This window comes from Bubalus bubalis, chromosome 8 (assembly GCF_019923935.1).
Source record: "Bubalus bubalis isolate 160015118507 breed Murrah chromosome 8, NDDB_SH_1, whole genome shotgun sequence".
In the NCBI taxonomy this organism is placed as follows: domain Eukaryota; kingdom Metazoa; phylum Chordata; class Mammalia; order Artiodactyla; family Bovidae; genus Bubalus; species Bubalus bubalis.
The window spans coordinates 17,464,438-17,488,737 of record NC_059164.1 but is presented as its reverse complement, the minus strand read 5'-3'; the positions used below and the strand labels follow the sequence as shown (position 1 = coordinate 17,488,737).

Genomic DNA, 24,300 nt, shown 5'->3' with positions numbered 1-24,300 from the left:
AATCACTGCAGATGGTGACTGTAGCCATGAAATTAAAAGACACTTACTACTTGGAAGGAAAGTTATGACCAACCTAGATAGCATATTGAAAAGCAGAGATATTACTTTGCTAACAAAGGTCCTTCTAGTCAAGGCTATGGTTTTTCCAGTGGTCAGGTATGGATGTGAGAGTTGGACTGTGAAGAAAGCTGATCACTGAAACATTGATGCTTTTGAACTGTGGTATTGGAAAAGTGCCGGGAGCCGGCGAGAGACATTCCACTCGTGACAAAGGTCATGAGGAAGGGGGCTCGGCATACGCAAAGGCGGGATCGAGCCTCGGGAGTGCCCCCGGATATTCTCGAGCATCTACCCCCCAAAAAACCAGAGTCTGCCTACTTTATTGCTTTGTGCTCTCACCTCTGACTTTACTGGGGGCTGTCCCCCACCACCATCTCACTCTGTCTGTCAAAGAGTTAACTTACAGCTCCAATTAATAAAGTTCCTGGGCAATTAGGAGTGTTTAAATCCAAACCCCTCAGATGGCTCTCTAACTCGCCTGACAAGTTTACCCGGACACCTACAGCTATGCATACGATTGTTTACAGTCTCCCAGCCTCCAGAGGCACGGGAAGCTTAAGATATTCAAATAGCTTAGAGCCTCTCAGAGAATTAGAAACTGTCAGAATAAAACTAGTAAAAGATTTCATTGATGAGCCAATGTTTGTTGCCAAGTTTTCACATCCCCTGAATTGTATCCTTGAATGTGCATTAATTAATATAGTTGGTATGTAGAAAAAATAAGTAGTGGCCTTGGTGTTAGTAACTTTAGACCCTTAAGGTAGTAAATTCTTTCCTTTGTAAACCCATTACACATCCACCCTATAGGAACGTAATCTTATCTTCGGAAGATGGCGCCAAACCTTAGAATAATTACTCTTAGAGAAAATAAGTCTTTGTTGATAAGTCCTTGTCAAGAGTCATAAAATGTTAATAGGCCTCTGGCCAGAAGATGATGTAAATCACCTAAACCATTTGTACACGATAAATCTGCAGGAAAGAAACCCTGGTTTTTGATAAGCATCAAAGACTGCTGATTTTGCATCCCCTATTGTCCTCTATGTGTAACTTAGGGTATAAAAGCCCCTGTTGAAAATAAAGCTATGGGCCTTGCTCACCAACGCTTGGTCTCCCCATGTCATTCTTCCCTTTAACTTCCAGCTGAGTGTCCATCTGGAGCGTGGATGTCCTCTGCTACCATTTATTTGCCTGGGCTTCTAAGACCCACTCGAGAAGGTGTCTAAGGTGGGGCACCTTCCGCTATTCGAGAGGGCGCCTGCGGCCTCCGTGGTCAGAGCTAACCTGGTGTCACGGGTTATATTGATTTTCTGCGTAAACCAAGCCACTCAGCTTCTTTTCTCCACTGAATTTTCCTACTGAGCTATCCTCATTCTATTCCTCTTTATTATATCTAATTAACATTTGAATAGGTCGCCTAGCCGTCTCTCCTTCGAATACCCTGGATCAGCCGGGGCTGGACCCCGGCAGAAAAGACTGTTGAGAGTCCCTTGGACTGCAAGGAGATCCAACCAGTCCATTCTGAAGGAGATCAGCCCTGGGTGTTCTTTGGAAGGAATGATACTAAAGCTGAAACTCTAGTACTTGAGCCACCTCGTGTGAAGAGTTGACTCATTGGAAAAGATGCTGGGAGGGATTGGGGGCAGGAGGAAAAGGGGACGACAGAGGATGAGATGGCTGGATGGCATCACCGACTCGATGGACGTGAGTCTGAGTGAACTCCGGGAATTGGTGATGGACAGGGAGGCCTGGCGTGCTGTGATTCATGGGGTCACAAAGAGTTGGACACAACTGAGTGACTGAACTGAACTGAACTGACCTGCCTCCTGAGAATTCTGTATGCAGGTCAAGAAGCAAGAGTTAGAACTGGACAGTGAACAACAGACTGGTTCCAAATAAGGAAAGGAGTTCATCAAGGGTATATATTGTCACCCTGCCTATTTAACATATATGGACAGTACATCATGAGAAAGGCTAAGCTGGATGAAACAAGCTGGAATCAAGATTTCTGGGAGAAGTATCAATAACCTCAGATATACAGATGATACCACCCTTATGGCAGAGTGAAGAAGAACTAAAGAGCCTGTTGATGAAAGTGAAAGAAGAGAGTGAAAGGTTGGTGTAAAAGTCAACATTCAGAAAACTAAGATCTTGGCATCCAGTCCCATCACTTCATGGTAAATAGATGGGGAAACAATGTAAACAGTGACAGACTTTATTTGCGGGGCTCCAAAATCACTGCAGATGGTGACTGCAGCCATGAAGTTAAAAGACACTTGCTCCTTGGAAGAAAAGTTATGACCAACATATTAAAAACAGAGACATTACTTTGCCTACAAAGGTCCATCTAGTCAAAGGTTTGGTTTTTCCAGCAGTCATGTATGGATGTGAGAGTTGGACTATAAAGAAAGCTGAGAGCCAAAGAATTTATGCTTTTGAACTGTGATGTTGGACAAGACTCTTGAGAGTCCTTTGGGCAGCAAGGAGATCCAACAAGCCCATCCTAAAGGAGATCAGTCCTGAGTGTTCATTGGAAGGACTGATGCTGAAGCTGAAACTGCAATACTTTGGCCACCTGATTCAAATAACTGACTCATTGGAAAAGACCCTGATGCTGGGAATGATTGAAGGCAAGAGGAGAAGGAAATGACAGAGGATGAGATGGTTGGATGGTATTACCGACTCAGTGGACATGAGCTTGAATAAACTCTGGGAGTTGGTGATGGACAGGGAAGCCTGACATGCTGCGGTCCATGGGGTTGCAAAGAGTCAGACACAACTGAGCAACTGAACTGAACCAAGAATGTTATGAATTACAAGAACAAAGTTTTCTTCTTCACCAGCCAGTCTGTGAAACTGTTTTAAAAATGTGTGTGTGAGTTGCTCTGTCATTTCTGATCCTTGTGACACCATGAACTCTAGCCCACCAGGCTACACTGACCATGGTATTCTCCAGGCGAGAATACTGGAGTGGGTTGCCATTTCCTTCTCCAGGGGATCTTCCTGACCCATGGATCAAAGCCAAGTCTACCTCATTCCAGGCAGATTCTTAACCAATTGAGCCACCAGGCTGATAACCAATTTTAATGAAGTTTTTGAGAATTAAAAATTGCATATACTCCTGTTTAGTTCAGTTCAGTTCAGTCACTCAGTCGTGTCCCACTCTTTGCAACCCCGTGAATTGGAGCACGCCAGGCCTGTCCATCACCAACTCCCGGAGTTCACTCAAACTCATGTTCATCGAGTCTGTGATGCCATCCAGCCATCTAATCCTCTATTGTCCCCTTCTCCTCCTGCCCCAATCCCTCCCAGCATCAGAGTCTTTTCCAATGAGTCAACTCTTCACATGAGGTGGCCAAAGTACTGGAGTTTCAGCTTTAGCATCATTCCTTCCAAAGAACACCCAGGACTGATCTCCTGTAGGGAGTATGATGTAACACATTTCTGGACAACAATCCAGCAATATCTGCCAAAAGCCTTGTTTCCACCTATTAAGTCTATACCTACAAATCTTGTTTTGTTTATCATAGTGACAATATCAAAGCAAAGTAAGGTCCAAAATATCAAGAATAACTATATCTTTATATGGGATTTTTATATTCTGCTTTTTAGCTTTCAAATTCTCCACAATGGATATTTTTTTTAACTAAGGAAAATCAATATAAATATCTTGCAAATCTTACTATTATTATTAAGCCACAGAATAGAGAAAATAGATGTGATATATATTTTTGATCACCTACTAATAAAGGTAGTATAATAATAACTTGTTCAAATAACTGTTGTGAGAAAATTAAAGATACAAAGGATAAAGGAAGGCAATCTGGGGAAAATACTTTCAATGAATAAGTTGACAAGAGAATAATATAGAGAATATTTGCTGCTGCTGCTGCTAAGTTGCTTCAGCTGTGTCCAACTCTGTGTGACCCCACAGATGGCAGCCCACCAGGCTCCCTGTCCCTGGGATTCTCCAGGCAAGAACTCTGGAGTGGGTTGCCATTGCCTTCTCCAATAGAGAATATTTAAATAACTTGTAAAAGAAACAACTAGTATGAAAAAATCTTTAAATAAAAATAGTGAAATGATATGCACAATTCATTCAAGAGTAGAAAAATTTTAAAAATCATTTAATAAGGCTGCTCAATCTCACAAACAATTATAGAAATAAAAATTAACATGAGAGTTCTATGTTATACTTATCAAGTTGGCAAATATTATAAAATGTCTGATATTATCAATATTAGAAAGAGTTTATGGCAGTCGGAAATTTCTTACCCTGCCACTCACTAGTAAAATATCCAATAATATTGAAAGGCTATACTTTATAGAGACTATGAATTCTATCCAATAAAAATGCAGACCCTTAGACATTTATTCAAGTATATAATTCCAGTTCCTTATGGTAATGGTTCCAAACTTGATACCACCCAATGTCTATCAAGAACAGAAAGAATAAATTTTGTTATAGTCTATAGCTGGACTCAAAACTATTGAATGAAAGTTGAGAACTAGAGGAGAATGTATAAATTACCAAGGCTCGTAAGACATTCAGTAATACTGGATGCATGGCTATCTACTTATAAATCAGTCTATTCATCTATCTATCTGTCTATCATCTATCTATAATTTAAGGATTCATGAAACAAAAGTAATAAACACTTACAGAAATTATATAAACAATGTATAAATGTAAAAAATGGTGATTAAATTCAGCAAGGAATTATGGTACTATGAACAGAAGATGAATTGAAAAGGTAAGCTGGAATCACCAACTTTAACATGTTGTTTCTTTTAAAAATGGTTCCAAGCAAATGCAGTAACATGCTGCAGTTTGACAAAGCTGGGTGTTGATTTGCAAATGTTAATTTTTTACTATATACATTTTCTATACTATTGCTTTTCTGAATGAAAATAAAGGAAATATCCTAGTGAGCTAACATGACCTGAATAAGACATTATAATACCTAATCATGTCACAGCATGGCTTCTGGAGACCAGGATGAAGTAATCCCACAGAACTCTATGGGATTATTAAAAATTTTTAATCTCATCTAATTTGACAATCTGGATATTAATGATAGGTATTAGGGAAACATATTTTGTGAAGATTTGACTCTTAAGGAAAATTGTTTATGAGGAGATCTCTTAAGTTAGCCAACCATTCTTTCAACCAACTAGACTTCTGTTCATTTTCAGAGGACTGAACAAGTGCAGGAGCATCAGAAGTAGGTTGAAAGTCAATATGTTGACTCACTTTAGTTGAAATCCTTCTTTTATTATTTAAATAAGTTATGATGTTGCTTTTTTTTTGTTCTTCAATTTTATTTTATTTTTAAACTTTACATAATTGTATTAGTTTTGCCAAATATCAAAATGAATCCGCCACAGGTATACATGTGTTCCCCATCCTGAACCCTCCTCCCTCCTCCCTCCCCATTCCATTGCTTTTTGTATTCAAGGGGCTGTCATAAGCGACATGTATGCTTTATAACTTTTAATATTCAATCATTCTATGAAGGACACATACTGTTATCTTTGTTTTATAAGTGAGAAAACTTACCTTTAGAGAAATTAAGAGTATATGTCTTATGTTACACTTCTACTAAGCAGTCTACATAATATTCAAAACCAGGAAGTCTGACTCTAAAATCCATTATTCTTACCAAACATACCATAGTGTCTCAGCCCAAAATATATTATACCTCTGGTGGTGTTCTTTAGTTACTAAGTTATTTCCAACTCTTCTGTGACCCCATGGACTTTAGTCCCCCAGGCTCTTCTGTCCACAGGATTTCCTTATAAGGGTAATAAAACAGGTAAGAGACAAGAAGAGACTAGACTATTGCTTGTGTGTGTGTGTGTGAGAGAGAGAGAGAGAGAGAGAGAGAGAAGGAGAGAGAAAATACAACCATTATGATTAAACTGATAGTATTTAAGTTGACTTAATCCTTATTTTTATTACAATTTCATCAGATTTCAAATTCTGGGATATTTCCTTTTTATTGTTATCTACTCATATTATTCCTATTGCTGATCAGAGGATAGAGAGTGATGAAGCTCATCTTTGCCAATGCCGTTACCTAGTTGATATGCATAAACCATAAACGACTCACATCACAGCTGAGGGATATGGGAGTAACAGGGAATCGATTCCAAGGGAAAGTTACAAAATGAAAATAATTCAGTGCCAAAATTCCAGTAATGGGTCAACTAAAAGAAATGCAAAAAAGCAAAATGTCTGTCTGGGAAGGCCTTACAAATAGCTGTGAAAAGAAGAGAAGCAAAAAACAAAGGAGAAAAGGAAAGATATAAGCATCTGAATGCAGAGTTCCAAAGAAGAGCAAGAAGAAAGAGATAAGAAAGCCCTCCTCAGCGATCAATGCAAAGAAATAGAGGAAAACAACAGAATGGGAAAAATTAGAGATCTCAAGGGAACATTTCATGTAAAGATGGGCTCGATAAAGGACATAAATGGTATGGATCTAACAGAAGCAGAAGATATTAAGAAGAGGTGGCAAGAATACACAGAAGAACTGTACAAAAAAAATCTTCACAACAAGATAATCACGATTGTGTGATCACTCAGCTAGAGCTAGACATCCTGGAATGTGAAGTCAAGTGGGCCTTAGAAAGCATCACTACGAACAAAGCTAGTGGAGGTGCTGGAATTCCAGTTGAGCTATTTCAAATCCTGAAAGATGATGCTCTGAAAGTGCTACACTCAATTTGCCAGCAGATTTGGAAAACTCATCAGTGGCGAAAGGACTGGAAAGGGTCCATTTTCATTCCAATCCCAAAGAAAGGCAATGCCAAAGAATTCTCAAACTACCGCCCAGTTGCACTCATCTCATATGCTAGTAAAGTAATGCTCAAAATTCTCCAAGCCAGGCTTCAGCAATATGTGAACTGTGAACTTCCAGATGTTCAAGCTGGTTTTAGAAAAGGCAGAGGAACCAGAGATCAAATTGCCAACATCTGCTGCATCATCGAAAGAGCAAAAGAGTTCCAGAGAAACATCTATTTCTGCTTGATTGACTATGCCAAAGCCTTTGACTCTGTGGATCATAATAAACTGTGGAAAATTCTGAAAGAGATGGGAATACCAGACCACCTGACCTACCTCTTGAGAAACCTGTATGCAGATCAGGAAGCAACAGTTAGAACTGGACATGGAACAACAGACTGGTTCCAAATAGGAAAAGAAGTATCTCAAGGCTGTATACTGTCACTGTGCTTATTTAACTTATATGCAGAGTACATCATGAGGAAAGCTGGGCTGGAAGAAGCACAAGCTGGAATCCAGATTGTCGGGAGAAATATCAATAACCTCAGATATGCAGATGACACCACCCTTATGGAAGAAAGTGAGAACTAAAAAGCCTCTTGATGAAAGTGAAAGAGGAGGGTAAAAAAGTTGGCTTAAAGCTCAACATTCAGAAAATGAAGATCATGGCATCTGGTCCCATCACTTCATGGGAGATAGATGGGGAAACAGTGGAAACAGTGTCAGACTTTATTTTTTGGGGCTCCAAAATCACTGCAGATGGTGACTGCAGCCATGAAATTAAAAGATGCTTGCTCCTTGGAAGGAAAGTTATGACCAACCTAGATAGCATATTCAAAAGCAGAGACATTACTTTGCCTACAAAGGTCCGTCTAGTCAAGGCTATTGTTTTTCCAGTGATCATGTATGGATGTGAGAGTTGGACTGTGAAGAAAGATGAGCGCCGAAGAATTGATGCTTTTGTTTTTTTTTTAATTTTATTTTTTTATTTTTTTTTTAATTGAAAGATTGGCATATTTTATTTTATTTTTTTTAATTTTATTTTATTTTTAAACTTTACATAACTGTATTAGTTTTGCCAAATATCAATATGAATCCGCCACAGGTATACATGTGTAACTTTACATAATTGTATTAGTTTTGCCAAATATCCAAATGAATCCGCCACAGGTATACATGTGTTCCCCATCCTGAACCCTCCTCCCTCCTCCCTCCCCATTCCATCCCTTGATGCTTTTGAACTGTGGGGTTGGAGAAGACTGTTTAGAGGCCCTTGGACTGCAAGGAGATCCAACCAGTCCATTCTGAAGGAGATCAGCCCTGGGATTTCTTTGGAAGGAATGATGCTAAAGCTGAAACTCCAGTACTTTGGCCACCTCATGCGAAGAGCTGACTCATTGGAAAAAACTCTGATGCTGGGAGGGATTGGGGGCAGGAGGAGAAGGGGACGACAGAGGATGAGATGGCTGGATGGCATCACCGACTCGATGGACGTGAGTCTGAGTGAACTCCGGGAGATGGTGATGGACAGGGAGGTGTGGTGTGCTGGGATTCATGGGGTTGCAAAGAGTCGGATACGACTGAGCGACTGACTGAACTGAACCCATTAACAAAAGAGAATATTTGCCATTCTGATAGAACAGTGCATTGTCTTTTGAAACATGATATGAGAAATACTTTACAGTATGGTGACAGAGTGGTGAAGAATCCACCTGCCAATTCAGGAAACTCAAGAGATGCAAGTTCGATTCCTGGTTCAGGAAGGTCTCCTGGAGGAGGAAATGACAATTGCTTCCGGATTCTTTCCTGGGAAACCCCATGGGCAGAGGAGCCTGGAGAGCTAGAGTCCATGTGGTTGCATAGAGTCGGGCACGACTGAGCACACATGCACAAATAAACACACAAATAAAGACACAGAGATAAAAAAATTCTCACTCTATTACCAGAGATGTTTTTGGCAGCCTTGGACTTTATAGTTCCAATTTGTCCATTGACCTAACACCACAGAGCAAAGAGTAAGACATTCACAAAGTGAAATGGCTCATTAAACACTTACATAGTCCCTTGGCAGTGTTAAAATCTTGCCATTTACTATGTCATTGCCAAGTGTTTCCCTTATTGGCAAGGAGTGCCATAGAGAATGGGCCCAGTGGAAAGGAGTGTGTGGACAGTCCTGCATCATTAACTTCAGCTGCCAGCATCAGTTCATCATATAAATGTGGCCCTATCTAAACAGTAAAATTTATAACATAATGTATTTCTTCTCTATCTAGAGTGGAACAAAGTAAAACAATGACTTAAGGAGCAATCACCCAAAATCCTTGGTACATCAGTGTTCTTCTTCTTCTTCTTTTTTTTTGTTTTTTAACAAATAAAGTAAAAGAAAAAAATAAAATGGAAAGGCCAAGGAAGATTCAGTTAGGCTTTTGTAGACTATCATAGAAAGCAAAATTTTTATAATTACTTAATTCTACAAAAGGAAGAATCTTACTAGCTGAAAAGCACAAGAATGTATTTGTAAGTGAAGGATAAGATTAACAAAGATTGATCTAAGAAATGTAACTTTCTGGGAAGTTAGATATGCCAGACATATAATTTAGGAGTTCTGTAGTGAAATGGAGAACTGTTGCTTCCTGCAAAAAAAAAAAAAAAGACATTTCCAGAAATTCTGTAAAAATGATTGCCAATAAAATTGCATTAAAATGTCCCTTTGCATTTTAAATTCTTAAAATAATCTTGGTACATTTTTCTGGATATGTTACATTACCTAAATTTTTATGATCATAACAAGATCAAAGACTTACATAGTTTACTATATAGCAGTTATTATGCTATACAAATTGGAAATATTCGAGGAGAGGAAACTAAGAAAGAGAGATAGAAGCAATTTGTTCAAAGTTACCATGTTAAAATAATGCTAGGAGAATTCAAATCAAATATCTACCCCCATCTACTAATTCAGAGATCAGTGAAAGTTTCCATAGTGAAAATGAAAGTGTTGGTTGCTCAGTTGTGTCTGACTCTTTGTGACCTCATGGACTGCAGCCCACCAGGCTCCTCTGCCCATGAGATTTTCCAGACAGGGATACTGGAGTGGTTTTCCATTTCCTTCTGCAGGGAATCCTCCTGACCCAGGGAATGAACCCAGGACTCCTGCACTGCAGGCAGATTCTTTACCAACTCAGCTACAAAGTTCACTGCTGCCGTTACTTAACTCTGCCAGTCTTTACAGCATGAAACCTGACATAGACATTGTGTAAACAAATGGTCATGACAGTGTTCCAATAAAAATTTACTTACAACCATAGGGATAAGCCAGATTGACTGCTGTTTGGGGACCCCTGTCCACTTAGTGATACTTCCTCAGGCTCTGATTCAGACAACATCACTGTTATCATTCTCATCAGAAAATATTTCTAAGTGTTTATTATTAGAAGTGTATTAACCTCAGACTTCTTGTTACTATTTCTTTCTCATTGTTTTCCTTTAAAAACAGCAGACCAGCAATACTATCTTTGTGGCAATTATCTTTCAAGTGTCTTACTTCAATCTGGAAAACTATGGCAATTTAAATAAATAATTAAGTGATAATATCTACTTTAGGAGCGATTTAACAGCCATCATTGTCAAAACAAGTATAATCACTTCAGTGTCACTAGATTTATCTCAATGACTTACAAAACCTTGACATAATCATAGCAAATCCCTCAAAAATTTCCCTGATATAACCTGCCATTTTGATGATTTTTTTGTGAGATATAAACAGTGATTTAGTATTCCTCTGAACATGATGATATAACATGATATATCATGCTTCCCTGATAGCTCAGTTGGTAAAGAATCTACCTGCAATGCAGGAGACCCCTGTTCAATTGCTGGATCGCAAAGATCCGCTGGAGAAGGAATAAGGTACCCACTCTAGTATTCTTGGGCTCCCCTTGTAGCTCAGCTGGTAAAGAATCTACCTACAATGAATAAGACTTGGGTTCAATCCCTGGGTTGGGAAGATCCCCTAGAGAAGGGAAAGGCTACCCGCTCCAGTATTCAGGCCTGGAGAATTTCATGGACTGCATAGTCCACAGGGCAGCAAACAGTGGGACACGACTGAGTGACTTTCACTTTCACTAAGTTCAGGTGGAACCAGATGTCACTATGACAAGACAGGATTAGAACAGAAAAGGAAAAAAAAAAAAAAGTCTGCCACTGTGCTTCCCTGGTGGTTCAGCTGGTAAAAAATCTGCCTACAATGTGGGAGAACTGGGTTTGACCCCTGGATTGGGAAGACTCCCTGAAGAAGGGAAAGGCTACCCACTCTAGTATTCTGGCCTAGAGAATTCCATGGACTATTGCGTGGGGTTGCAAAGAGTTGGACATGACTGAGCGACTTTCACTTCCCTCTACTCCTGAACATGATGGGAGAACATAAGATTTAGGAGCATCCTCGATGGCTCACGAGGAAAAGAATCTGCCTGCAACTCAGCACTGCACTTTCTATCCCTAGGTCGGGAAGATGCCATGGAGAAGGAAATGGTAACCTACTCCAGTATTCTTGCCTGAAAAATCCCATGGACAGAGAGGCCTGGCAGGCTACAGTCCAATGGGTCTCAAAGAGTCAGACAGGACTGAGTGACTAAGCATAGTACAGAACATGATGGCAGAACATAAGATTTAGATGCAAAATTTAAATTGGACTTTGCAAGCAATAGAGGAAGAGCCACGGAATCAGTCTTCACTGTGTTTATTTGGATTTCCTGTGGTAGAAGAAGAACAAAAGGCCAATTCTTCTTTACTGGGGTTTCCAGCAGTTCCAAGAATGAGCCTTTTGCTTGATGGAATCAGAGATGCTCAGCAATGGCAGAATTTCTAAATTTCAGAAATGCTAAGTTTCTTTTCATTTACAGGAGGGAAGAGATGGTGCTTATTGTATAAAGAAAAAAGTTTTAAAGACCATGATATTCATCATGGGAATTTCTCTCCATTGAATAAATTATCTTTAAAAAACACATTTTTGTGTTATACCAAGTCGTTTTTTGAGAATTTCACTATTTATATTCAGGGCATATACTGGGCTAGTGGCATCTAAGTGATTATGTTACCAGTGACAACTGAGACAACTGCTCTAAGTTTTTTTTTTTTATTTTATAAATTATTTCAAATTAAACATCTCACTCAAAAATTAATGTATATAAAGCATGATCATGACAATTATAATAGTAAGATTAGAAAAACACCTCATATCATTGTCCGCTTTTGTAACAGACTATTGCCAAGGTAGTTAAAACTTTCTGATTATTCCTTTCTGAAGACATCTCTCTCTCCCCACTGCCAGAGCAACGACTAAACTGAAGATTTTCTTTATCACTGTCTTGCTTTTCTTCATAGTAGTGGTTCTCAGTCTTGGCTGCACATTGAAATTACCTGGGGAGCTTTGAAAAGTACTAATGCCTGGGATTCACCCTCAGAGCCTCTAATTTTATAGGTCTAGCCTTCATATTCTGTGGCCAGCTGATAGGATAATGTAATTTTCCACATAAAGCCTTAGTTCATGAAAACTGTAGGTAAGGCATGGACAGCATTTTAAGATTCTCTTACTTGACTTTCCTCAGATTCCATTATGGAAAAAAAAAAAAAAATGCTGAGGCCATGTTACTGAAAGTGGGGATCCAGTTGCTTGCCATTCTAAAGCCAGTAAAGAGGCTAGGGTGGTGGAAAGCAAAATTTGCTTTATTTAGGAGACCAGCAACCTGTGGTGGTGGGGGTTTGGGGGGAGGGTAGCGCTTATCCAAAGGTCAACTCCTGTCCCTCCCAACAAGCAGCAGGCAGGGGCTTTATAGGTGAAGAGAGGTGGCTACATGCAAAATAAGCACAGCCTGCTCAGACAGCCATCTTGAAATTAGTCATGCACTGGTCTGATCAGCATCATCTTGATTGTTTTAAGTATGTTTAGTCATTTTGACCTCCTGAACCTGAAGGTCAAAAAGATGGTTTGAAGTAAAGCAAGAGCTTTCCCCTCAGTTCAGTTCAGTTGCTCAGTCATGTCCAACTCTTTGTGACCCCATGGATTGCAGCACACCCGGCCTCCCTGTCCATTGTCAACCTCCGGAGTTTACTCAAACTCATGTCCATCATGTCATCACCATCATGGTCGGTGATGCCATCCAACCATCTCATGCTCTGTCATCCCATTCTCCTGCCACTTTCAATCTTTCCCAGCATCAGGGTCTTTTCAAATGAGTCAATTCTTCTCATCCACTAGAAGTCTTTAAATTTCCATTAGAATTCTTTAAATTTCTTACCCAGTTCAGCAGTATGATCTAAAAATTATCAAATGTTTTCCATATAATTTAACATACCAAATAATCCTAGTTATTGAATTTATTCTGAGATGCCTAGGGGCCTTTTGGGATACTCAATGTTATCTAGAGAATAAAACTTACAATCTATTATCAAAAGCAGTTCAATATTCCAGAAAAATTTTGTTCTTTTAACATAGAGAAAGAAAACCAAATTCCAGTCTAGTACCACCTTAATATTAATTACAAAGTTGAATTACCAAATTAAATCCAATCTAAGCTTAATCACTCCTGACAATGTACAAAATTCTTTTCTCAAAATTTCATTTTCTTAGAAACCTTTTATCACTTTTTGTAGCCATATGATTTGTCCCATATTTTTTCCCATCCAGAAACAACCAGCTATGGAACAAAGTTATCATTTTTCCTCAACAAAATATATTTCCATTCTTTATACCTTGTCTCATCAAAAACACATATCCTACTCGTTTTGCACACTGAAATGCTTTCCTTGTCATTTTTAGTAGCTTTAACTACATATTACAATTTTTAATGATTAAAAGACCTTAACAAAATCAAGAAACAAGTAATTGGACTGTTATATCAGCATTTTCTATTGGCAAGCTTAAGAACATATTCCATAACCTCTAAAAACATGTGTTTTTTTTCTCATAGCACAATTTCTCTTTAATATGGTACAAGATGTATATTTAATGAACCCAAACATCTTTTCAAGTTCTACTAGTAAACCTAAGACAAAATTCTCAGGCAAAATGGGCTGTTTTGTATTTCAAGGACATGTTAAGTATCAGCTTCAAGATTTTTCCTAGGCATATTTTTGTTCTCTCAGGGTCAGAATTCTAAGAATAGTATTTTTCAAGCTGGTTTTCTCTAACTGCTTGTGCAGAAAGAAAGAGTTTTGGAGTTTCAAAGGAGTTTAATTTTAACCAATTTTTTCCAGAGGCTAAAGAATAGTTTCATATATACTTAAAAAGGTTGTCTTTCTTTTGCTTTAGTCATAATCTCATAGGTAAATTTTTTCTAATGAGTTGAACTTGAATTTCCCATTTTACAAAACACAACAAAGACACAGTCACACACATGGAATATATACTCATACAACAGAAGACAGAATGGTCACACACCTTTTAATACTGAGTCCCAAACACCTCGCAAACACAAATATTCTGTGATGTCAAACACACATCAGAATCAATGGACAGAATACCCAAAAAGCACTTCATGCCCACAGATACTCCTCAAAGGCAGGCAAGCATCAGAACCAATTGACAAAATGCCCTGTTAAACATCTTCTCTAAGGAGAAGTTTGCCCAGGTGCACACCAGTGAACTTACTCAGTTTTGAAACTCAGCAGCTCATCCAGATGCATGTTTCCATTCCACCAAGGACAAGTGTAAGTTGGCAGCCAGTGCTGTGCTTGGGACAAGCAGGGAGGATCACCAAAACAAATAGTTCTGGCAGCTGCTAGGAACATGCCCTCAGTGCCCATCTTTGGTCAGCTAGCCTCTAGCAGCAGGGCTCTTCAAGGCCATCCCATTATGTTGTCATGGCCAGAGGCTCTACTTGGGAAAACCCTAGGGAGCCAGATATAAGGAGAGCACAGAAGCCCAACACTGGGTACTTAAAACTGTTACCAAAGTAGGGGTCCAGCTGTTCATCACTCTAAAGCCAATAAAGAGGCAAGGTTGGTGGAAGGGTAAGTTTGTTTTATTTAGGATGCTGGACTCCTGTCCAAAGGCCAATTCTCCCAACTGACAATTAGTGGGCAAGAGCTTTCATAGATAGAAGAACAGGGCTACCTTCAGAAACATAGCAGCCTTCTCTGACAGTCATCTTGAAACTGGTCATGAGAATATCTGATCAGTGTCATCTTGATTGTTTTATATAAAGTTAGTCTCTAGCTCCAGGGTCAGTTTTTCTCTTTTCTTTTATTTTTTTATATAAATTTATTTATTTATTTATTTTTTTTTTTACTGTTTTTAATTTTATTTTATTTTTAAACTTTACAATATTGTATTGGTTTTGCCATATATCAAAATGAATCCGCCACAGGTATACATGTGTTCCCCATCCTGAACCCTCCTCCCTCCTCCCTCCCCATTCCATCCCTCTGGGTCGTCCCAGTGCACCAGCCCCAAGCATCCAGTATCGTGCATCGAACCTGGACTGGCAACTCATTTCATACATGATATTTTACATGTTTCAATGCCATTGTCCCAAATCTTCCCACCCTCTCCCTCTCCCACAGAGTCCATAAGACTGTTCTATACATCAGTGTCTCTTTTGCTGTCTCGTACACAGGGTTATTGTTACCATCTTTCTAAATTCCATATATATGCGTTAGTATACTGTATTGGTGTTTTTCTTTCTGGCTTACTTCACTCTGTATAATAGGCTCCAGTTTCATCCACCTCATTAGAACTGATTCAAATGTATTCTTTTAATGGCTGAATAATACTCCATTGTGTATATGTACCACAGCTTTCTTATCCATTCATCTGCTGATGGACATCTAGGTTGCTTCCATGTCCTGGCTATTATAAACAGTGCTGCGATGAACATTGGGGTACACGTGTCTCTTTCCCTACTGGTTTCCTCAGTGTGTATGCCCAGCAGTGGGATTGCTGGATCATAAGGCATGTCTATTTCCAGTTTTTTAAGGAATCTCCACACTGTTCTCCATAGTGGCTGTACTAGTTTGCATTCCCACCAACAGTGTAAGAGGGTTCCCTTTTCTCCACACCCTCTCCAGCATTTATTACTTGTAGACTTTTGGATCGCAGCCGATATATAAAATAAAAAAATAAAAAAAAAATAAAAATATATAAAAAAAAATAAAATAAATTTATTTATTTTAATTGGAGGTTAATTACTTTACAATATTGTATTGGTTTTGCCATACATCAACATGGCAGCTTATATTGTGGGTAAAGTCTGATATTAATGTAGTTAACTTCCTATGCTTGGTGGGGGTTTTAGTATCTATAAGATGGCTCAAAGTATAAGACTCAGGATATTAAGGATAGCCCTTGAGGAGGAACTAAAGGATCTTGATTTTGTTATAGTTGCTCAGTTGCTCAGTCATATCCAACTCTTTGCAACCCCATGGATTACAGCATGCCAGGCTTCCCTGTCTTTAACCATCTCCTGGAGCCTGCTCAAACTCGTATCCATTGAGTTGGTGATACCATCCAACCATCTAATCCTCTGTCATCCCCTTCTCCTCCTACCCTCAATCTTTCCCAACATCAGAGTCTTTTCAAATGTTGGCTCTTCACATTAGGTGGCCAAAATATTGGAGTTTCAGCTTCAGCATCAGTCCTTCCAATCAAAATTCAGGACTGATTTCCTTTAGAATTGAGTGGTTGGATCTCCTCACAGTCCAAGGGACTCTCAAGAATCTTCTCTGACACCACAGTTCAAAAGCATCAGTTCATCGGTGTTCAGCCTTCTTTTTGGTCCAACACTCACAACCGTATATGACAACTGAAAAAACCACAGCTTTGATTAAATGGACCTTTATTGGCAAAGTAATGCCTGTTTTTTAATATGTTGTCTAAGTTTGTTATTGTTTTTCTTCCAGGAAGCAAGCATCTTTTAATTTCATGGCTATAGTCACCATCTGCAGTGATTTTGGAACCCAAGAAAATAAAGTTTGTCACTGTTTCCATTGTTTCCCCATTTATTTGCCATGAAGTGAAGGGACCAGACGCAATGATCTTCATTTTTTGAATGTTGAGTTTTAAGCTAGCTTTTTCACTCTCATCTTTCACCTTAATCAAGAGGCTCTTTAGTTCCTCTTCGCATTCTCCTATAAGGGTGGTGTCATCAGCATATCTGAGGTTATTGATATTTCTCCTAGCAATCTTGATTCCAGTTTGTTCTTTATCCACCCTGGAATTTTGCATGATGTACTCTGCATATAAGTTAAATAAGCAAGGTGACAATATATAGCCTTGACATACTCCTTTCCCAATTTGGAACCAGTCCATTGTTCCGTGTATGGTTCTAACTGTTGCTTCTTGACCTGTATACAGGTTTCTCAGGAGGCAGGTAAGGTGTTCTGGTATTGCTGTCATTTTAAGAATTTTCCACAGTTTGTTCTGGTCCACACAGTCAAAGATTTTAACGTAGTCAATGAAGCAGAAGAGGATTTTTTTTTTCTGAAATTCTCTTGCTTTTTCTATGATCCAAATGATGTTGACAATTTGATCTCTGATTCCTCTACCTTTTGGAAATCCAGCTTGAACATCTGGAAGTTCACAGTTCACTTACTCTTGAAGCCTGGCATGGAGAATTTTGAGCATTACTTTGCTAGTATATGACATGAGTGCAATTGTGTGGTAGTTTGAACATTTTTTGACATTGACTTTCTTCGGGATTGGAATAAAAACTGACCTTTTCCAGTCCTGTGGCCAGTGCTGACTTTTCCATATTTGCTGGCATATTGAGTGCAGCACTTTGACAGCATCGTCTTTTAGAATTTGAAATAGCTCAACTGGAATTCCATCACCTCCACTAGCTTTTTTCATAGTGAAGCTTCTTCCTAAGGCCCACTTGACTTTGCATTCCAAGATGTCTGGCTCTAGGTGGGTGATCACACCATTGTGATTACTTGGGTCATGAAGATCTTTTTTGTATACTTGTTCTGTGTATTCTTGTCACCTCTTCTTAATATCTTCTGCTTCTGTTAGGTCCATACCATTTCTGTCCTTAATAGTGCCCATCTTTGCATGAAATATTCCCTTGGTATCTCTAATTTTCTTGAAGAGATTTCCAGTCTTTCTTATTGTATTACTTAGTAGCTAAACTATTGTTATTTAATCTTATTGAACTGTTCCTTTGTTTTTGAATTTTCTCATATCTCTGGTTAAACTTATTCTTTGGCTAAAGTTTTTCCACTGAGAAAAGGTAGGCTGAGGACATGGGAGTGAAAGATCATAGGGTCCTGATTCATTTCAGTATTGCAGTCAGACCCACTCTCCTCCTCTTTCAAATAAGATTGCCTGTGAAATGTCGACCCTTATTTGTCCTCTCACTTCCCACTTCACATCCAAATTTCTCATCACTTCCCATTATTTAGTTGTTACCAATATTGAGTATGGAGCATTTAGAAAACAGAAATTTGATTGGGAGAGCAGGCTGCTGTGGAGCAAAGTAGCTGTAAGCGAATTTGTAAATAGGAAGAGACTAATTTATACAGGATTTTACAAGTCATGCTCAGAGGACTGGATAAACTCAGGCAGAAGACAATCACAAAAGGACTATCAATGTCCACCAGGAATATATGTATAGCTGGGTTTATTTTTGTGACAGGAGATAGAGGAACACTCACCATAGGAACAATGTTCATCTCAGCAGAAAGTGTTAGGAAAAGCCTGTAATATGGTTGGGATGTGAATAGGAAATTTGGGGGGTTAATGGAAGGAGAAGTATATTTAGATTGTGTGCTGTCAGAAAGTTGTATGATTGGGTATCTCAATAAACCTTGTCATAAGGAAGCCAGACTAGAGCAAGAACAAAGCTGTCATTGGTTAAAGAACAGCAGTCTCTTGGTTTGGACCAAGATAGAAAAGCTGAGAGACCAGGCAAGAAATGAAGAGTAAGATGGATTAGAACCACTTTGAGAGCAGGAGATATAGAGCTATTTAACATTACAAAGACTCTAATTTTAGGGTTTGCCTGAGAGACAATTGATGTTTTAATGTGATGTAGTAACAAGATCATTCATTAATTTATTCACAGGATTCAATAAAGTTTTCATTAAATACTGGCAATGTCAAGAATTTATGGATTCTGAGGAATTAAAATAGAAAGCTGACCTTTTGAAATTGGGTTATTAAATATTTCTCATTTAACCATGCTTCACACTCCAGCTAAGTGTCTTAAATAAAACATGGTTGATGTGTATATTTATCTGTAGAATGGTAAATGAAATGTTCACTTAATGCACTAGCATGAGGATATTTTTAGAAGTTCATTGTAAGGACCTAAGACATTTAAAAACAGGAGAAAGACCATTCAGTTTAATAGAGCTGCTTTTCATCAGAGATATTAAATGTATTTTTCACATTGCAAATTAAGTGAACTGTTATACTGGGCCATTTTGATACTATCTCACAGTAGTAAAATAAAAAAGCCTAAATGTATTGCCTAAGTTAAAATAGTCAAACTTTACATTTTGTGCTTAACAGAATTTGGAAACTTGATTGCCACAATTCATTTACTGCAGAAAATTTTAAGACAAAAGCATCAACTCCCCCAGTTTTAGTAATTTTTATGTCACTGAACCATTTAAATAAGTCAGACTCTATGCATTGGATAAAACATTAACTTTAATATATACAGAAAAATTATCTAAGTGTAGGAGTGTAAGGGTGAGTAAAGATCAGTGAAGCCTGAGTGCCCCCCTCGAGAAGTCCCTAAAACTCTACATATAATAGCTATAAACACATATAAGCATTTTTAGTTTTGTACAGCAATTGGGAAATAGCTAGACATCAAATCAAAGATCTATTCATATCCCCTGTCCATTCCAAATTTCTGGCAATGTGTTAATGTAAAATATTTAGTTTAATATTTTCCCTTTTTATACTCATATTAATCAGGAATTATGAATTCTAGATCTTTGTACAATCTATCAAATAAAGATCTGTGGTGTTAAGATGACTTCTAAAAATAGGAAATTTATCTGGGACCTGTAAAAACAACTGTTGTGGCTCTTGATAATATTTTTGCCAAATTGACTGGTCAAAGTAGTTAGGCATTCAGTTGTTAAAGTAGAAAATGTATGCAGGCCTGCCTTTAACATTCCTTGAGCAGAAAAAACCAGTTTGGTCAAACGAACATGCTAATTTTATTTTGTAAGATTAACTTGGCCTTGGTCATTTGTTAATGTTTCTGGAAGCCATAAGTAAAACTTCAATTGTTTCCCAAAGTTCATATGAGGTAACCACTAACCAATTCCCTATCATTTAAGAAAATCCTAATATTATAACCAGTCAAAATGAAGAATAAACAGTCACTGTCTTCCTACTAAGTAAGCTGCTTTGTAACAATGTACCCTTGAACCTCATCCCATGTTTTGGTTTTCATGCTCCTAGTTTTCATGCTTCTAGTCATTTTCATGTATGAACAATAAGCTTTTATGAACTTTTACTACTTCGATGACCAATTGGTATTACTTTGCTGACTTTTGAACTTTTAACACCCTAAATTCTGATCTAGCACAAAGTAAAGATAATAGTACAATAATATATTTCTTCATATGCTCCTTTCATTTCCCCCAGATTTGTTGTCCATCTCTCTTAATCACTCTTTCTCTCTGTACTTCCCTTTCTTTTTCTCATTTTTTTTTTCTGTTACTTTATCTCTCAGTCTCTTATTCCCTTTCAAATTTTTTATCCTTATTTGTTCCTAATTTGTGTCTCCCTGTGTCATCCCCACCCCACCCCATGCGATCTCTCCCATCAGGAAAATGTTCTCAAATCTGTTCACACCCTCAGGCAGTAATCCATGCCCTCAGCTAAGACATTTAGGACATTTTACATTTCACATTGTAAATAAAATAAATAAAAGTAGCCTGCCAGGCTCCTCTGTCCTTGGAATTCTCCAGGAAGGAATACAATAGTGGATAGTCATTCCCTTCTCTAGTGGATCTTCCTGACCCAGGAATTGAACCCTGGTCTCCTGCCTTGCAGACAGATTCTTTACTGTCTGAGCCTCCAAGGATGACTTTACTTTCTGAGCCCAGTAGGAAAATAGCAGTTACCTAAACAGGAATATTTCCATCCATCCTCCTCTAGATAGTAAAGTAAACCATCCAAGCCTCAGATCTATTTGGAAACAAAAAATGACAAAACTGAGTTTATGTGTAAGTAGTGAAACGGAAATGGCAGCCCACTCCAGTGTTCGTGCCTGGAGAATCCCATGGACGGAGAAGCCTGGTGGGCTGCAGTCCATGGGGTCGCACAGAGTCGGACACGACTGAGGTGACTTAGCAGCAGCAGCAGTGAAATGCACAGCTCATATCCTTAGAGTCAACTATGGAGACCCTGTCAGAACTCAACATCCTGCAGAAACCCAGTGAGGAGGAAAAAGAAGGTTAGCATTGAGCAGTAGGGATGCAAAAAAATAGGGGAAATATTGAGACCACATCTGAGCCCTGGAGAAATCAAAAGGAAGGTGAAAAAGGTTTTGTAAGAGACCAGAGCTTTCAGTCTTGGGAAGGATTTGCTTCTGGAAAAGTTCTTGGAGGGTAAAAGTACATCAAAATTAAAAGAAAACTATCTCTATGGTAATTAATTGATTTAGACAATGGATGTTAAATCCACCAGGTTAAAAGGATGGTTACACAGTCTCAAAGTATTTCCCCATAGCTTAAGTACTAAATGAAAAAGGGAAAAGTGTCTTTACAGTGTCAAAATCTGGTGCATGTTAACCAAGTGAGCAATGATTTCATGACCAATAATGAGACAAAATGAAGGTGATCTGATGCTGAAAGGAAGACACAATGTCATTTTTGTGGTATTCCTATCAAATATTCTTGACATGAATCTGATCCTGATAAAATAATCAGACAAATACAAACTGAGAAGAGACACTTTCCTTAATATTTGGGCTGTTTTCTCAAAAAACAAAGGCTCAAGAAAAATAAAGAAAGTGTTCCAGACAGAGAAAGACTTAAAAGACGTAACGTGAAAGTGAAATTGAAAGTTAAAGTGAAGTCACTCAGTCGTGTCCTACCCCATAGCCTATGAGGTTCCTCCATTCATGGGATTTTCCAGTCAAGAATACTGAAGTGGGTTGCCATTTCCTTCTCCAGGAGATCTTCCTGACTCAGGGATTGAACCCAGGTTTTCCACATTGTAGGCAGACGTTTTACCATCTAAGTCATCAGGGAAGTCAAAAGACATAAAAAATAAATGCAATTTATGGCCCTGGTTTGGATTCTGGGGCAGAAAGAGAAAGAAAATCTATAGCTTTTCTATGAGGATACTTGTAAAAATTTGAATATGAACTATATTAGATAATATTATTTGTCAATGTTAAATTTGTTTGACTTAATCACACTATTTGGTTCAGTAAATTTGGACCTAACACAAGGTTAAAAAAATAACATAATATTTTTCTTCCACATGCTCTTTTAATTTCCCCCCTTGTTTGAAGTTTCAGAGATGAAGGGCAATGATACCTGCCAGTTACTTCAGCTGATTCACAAAATAATAATATTAGCAATCTGTAGTTTATATGAAGGGTATATAGCTCTTCAATGTATATTCTTGAGAGTTTTGTGGATAGCATTTTTAAAAATAAGTAAAGAAAAGTGTATGTCTGCTCTCGTATGAATATGTGAGTTCATTATATCTGTAGGGAAGGAGCAAATTAGCTAAGATGGCACCAGTCAGGCTCTCTTGCCCCACGTTCTCATGCCCTCTTGCCCCACATTCTGTAAACAGAGACTTTGCAGTGTTATGTAACAGCTGAGATCACTTGCAGAACTGCACATATGTGTCATGAGGTCCTCACCTGACTATAGGCTACTTTTCTTCTGTAAATATTTAAGTGCATGTAAGCTACAGCTAAAACTCCCTGGCTGCTGCTGCATTGGGACTACATTGCAGCAGCAGCATGGTTATGTTATGTGAGATTATGTTATGGCTATGCAATGGTTATGTTATGGCTGCTGGTGTGCTACAGTCCATGGAGGGTCACAAAGAGTCAGACATGAGTGAGTGACTAAGCACAGCATATGGCTGCTGCTTTGGCAGCTGCGTCAGCCAGGAGAGAGGCTGCATTATGGCCACCATGCCAGCTAGGAGAGAATAAACATGCAGTTCCTATGGCTTCTAATGTCTTCTTCCAGCCTCTAAGCTTGAGCCTTGCCTACCCTGAGTTCAGCAAATAGTGTGAAAAGCAAGACAATTGGCATCACAAACAGGATCAGCAGTACAATACCTATCACAGTTAGAAAAAAAGTTAAATTGCTATTTACAAATAAGACAGATATATTTTTGTATATATCCTGTTTAGATAAGAGCTTTAATACTGTTTACATCTAGGGGTGAAATATAGGTAGGTAAGTAAGAAGGTATGTAGATAGATAGACATAGATAATTGTAGACCACTGTTGTATTTGTTGCATTAAGCATGTACTACTGTTGAGCTTGAAAAAGAGAATAAAATCATGCCCCATTTATGTTACAAGGAAAGGACACAACTGAATAAAATGCAGACTTATCAAAGATAGGACATGAGAGAATTTTCTTTAGGTAAAGACAATTCTAAATGTATAGGCATAAAAGGCCCTTTACATTCTAGAGTGATTTAATAAAAACAAATACATATAGAAAAATTTTAGAACTCTTTCCCACCCCACCCCGCCCCTGACTTTGAACCATCAATATAGGTTCATTCAAATGCTCCATTTTTATAAAGCTGGTCTATGAATAAATCAGCTCCAGAGAGTTAAAGATATTTTTTCATTTGGAATTTCGGGGTTTCAGGGATGTGAGCAGCTGAGAGACTTTACCTGGACGGTGCTTTGTAAAAAGGAGCAATTCTGGTGAATTTCTCCAGTGACTCAAGATTGTTGGTTGTAAACAGCATGAAGCTATTGAAATCAGGTTAAGTAAACATGTGATTAACTAGTGGTATACATGGCAGGACATTATCCCAAGGCTTGTGAGGAAGCAAGAGCTGGAAATCCCTAGGAACCAAGGGAGCTACTTTTTCCTCCTTGGTACTCTTGTTCTTAACCTCATCTATACAATTCTCTCAACCCTCTTCTTAGAGAAAAGCAGAAATTGTCACACAGTGAGCTATGAGTATAAATGGATTTTAACTGACTTTCACATAACAATGGAGGAGGAATTATCCTCTCCAAAAGCCTTCTGAATACACACACTGAAAATAGCTCAGGCAAATATAATTCTATCCCAAACATCCTTGCCTCAGGTATACAATTCATAAGATAATAATTCTGAGAGCCAGAAAATTGCCCTTTGTGTAGTCTTCTTTATGTAATTTTACTTAGCCCTGTTTTCTATTTTATCCTTGGTTAAGACAAATGAAAACTAATTAGATATTTGAAAACTTCTTGAGGCTCCTATTAGCCTTCTAGTTCTATATTTTTAATCTTTCCTA

General features: G+C 38.3%; 1 long non-coding RNA gene across 1 annotated transcript in view; it reads right to left on the bottom strand.

The window, feature by feature from the left end:
• Window positions 1-14,636, bottom strand: part of LOC123334662 — a 137,816-nt gene extending 123,180 nt beyond the window's left edge. The window contains exon 1 of the long non-coding RNA XR_006552666.2: window positions 14,490-14,636. This is a non-coding gene — a long non-coding RNA (uncharacterized LOC123334662). The remainder of the gene's footprint in view (window positions 1-14,489) is intronic.
• Between the last annotated feature and the right edge of the window lie 9,664 nt (window positions 14,637-24,300).